General features: G+C 42.4%; 1 non-coding gene across 1 annotated transcript; it reads left to right on the top strand.

The window, feature by feature from the left end:
• The first annotated feature begins 1,214 nt into the window (after positions 1-1,214).
• Positions 1,215-1,320, top strand: LOC132608444 (small nucleolar RNA R71). Its single transcript, XR_009570365.1, has one exon. It is a non-coding gene; the product is annotated as a small nucleolar RNA R71 (small nucleolar RNA).
• Positions 1,321-1,906: the final 586 nt, after the last annotated feature.

Below are 1,906 nucleotides of genomic sequence, written 5' to 3'. Positions count from 1 at the left end.
GCATTTCCTTGACAGCTTCCAAGAAGGGAAAATTTAGAGATAATTGTTTCAGCTGATCATAAAACTTCTCAAATTTAGCATCTGCCTGCTTCTTTACCAACCTCTGAGGAAAGGGAGGTTTAGATTTGAAAAGCTGTGTCAAAGGGCAGAGAGCCCCTTTTACAGCATGCTTGCTTGTGTTATTAGCTTCACTAATCATCTCTGGAACATCAGCAACCTTTCTGTCAGTAGGAATCTCATCAGTAATAATGGGTGCTTCAGACTGCACCCCATTCTCTTCATCAATCGGCTCAAGATCAATCTCCTTCTCAGCAGCTCCCTGTATTGTTTTACCACTTCTAGTAGTGATGGCAAACACATTGTTCAAACCGCCTCCCCCATTCTTCGAATTTGGGATGGTGTCACTTGGAAGTCCTCCCTTTTTAGGAGGGTGCTGCTCTCTAGAAATATCCCTCATCTGCGACTCAAGCTTCTGAATTGCCGCTGTATGAGAACCCACTGTTTCTGTCAGCCCAGATAAAGTCCTTTCAGACTTCGATTGATTTGCCAGAATCTTCTCAAGCATTGCCTCAACTTTCGAACTACCCTGCTCTGATGATTGCCCTTTTGGTGGTATATAAGGATTGGAACTCTTGTTCCCATAATTTGTGCTGTTGTTGTAGCTCCCTTGGTTCGCACCACCATAATTATTGTTGTAGTTCCCAGAGTTGTAAGCACCTTGACCTTGCTGAGGTCTCCATTGATTCTGACTCTGATAGCCACCTTGGTAATTCTGTCGTTGATAACCTCCTTGAGAGTTATTAACATAGTTAGTATCTTCAACCTGCATAAGTGGCCCATCAAGGAACGGACCATCTTGAGCATGGTACATCCCTTTAGGCAAACTTGCATCATTCTCACAAACATTTACCTTCTTGATTTGAGCTTCTTCAAACTTCTTCGTTAACAAGGAAACATTTGTAGCAAGTTCTGCCAATGTTTGTTGGGTGTCTTGATTCTCCTTCACTATATTCTGGATCATAGCACTACCATACGGTACCACATCAGTATTGTTTGAGTGCCAAGCCTGATTATGAGTCGTCAGCCTGTCAAGTATGGTGGTCACTCGTCGAAAAGTCTTGTTCATAAAACACCCGTCAGCTGCATTATTAGCCACTGACTGTGACACTGGATCTAACCCTCGGTAGAACTTCTCCATCAATATATTGTCCGGAAAACCTTTATTTGGGCTCTTCTGCAAATACTCCTTGAACCTCTCCCAGGCTTCATATAACTGTTCCCCCGGTCACTGCTTGAATTCATATATCTTGTTGCGAATCTCAGCCTTCTTGCTAGGGGGGTACCATTTTTTTTTAGAAAAACAGCTACCATCTCTGCCCATGAAGTAATCGAATTTCGGGGCAGCTTCTCGAACCATGTTCTTGCCTCACCAGCTAAGGAATATTTGAATAACCTCAACCGAATAGCATCTTGTGGAACATCGTTCTGAATGTGATTGGCACAAACATCCACAAAAATCTGCAAATGACGTTGAGGGTCATTCTCGGTAGAGTTCCGAAAGTACCCCTCAAGTTTCAAGAACTGGTAAAGAGATGAGTCAATTTTCACAGAAGCCGCTCCAACTCGAGGTTGAACAATAGCAGATGCATAGTCATCCTCTGGAACCAGTTTAGCAAAAATATTCTCATCATCAGTTTCATCCGCTTGATTGTTCAACCGATTCACCTGATTACCCGCACGCTGATTTTGCTGATTTTGATTCATGTTCACCTGGTTTACACAGAGTAGAAAACAAGGTGTGATGGAATAAGAAAAAGACTTTAATCAAAACAAACACTATTTAGTAATTTCAAAACCGTATTCCCCGGCAACGGCGCCAAAATTTGATACGCTCAAATTACACCTA

This window comes from Lycium barbarum, chromosome 8 (assembly GCF_019175385.1).
Source record: "Lycium barbarum isolate Lr01 chromosome 8, ASM1917538v2, whole genome shotgun sequence".
Classification (NCBI taxonomy): Eukaryota; Viridiplantae; Streptophyta; class Magnoliopsida; order Solanales; family Solanaceae; genus Lycium; species Lycium barbarum.
The sequence above is the reverse complement of the archived record's forward strand: the minus strand, read 5'-3'. Positions and strand labels throughout refer to the sequence as shown.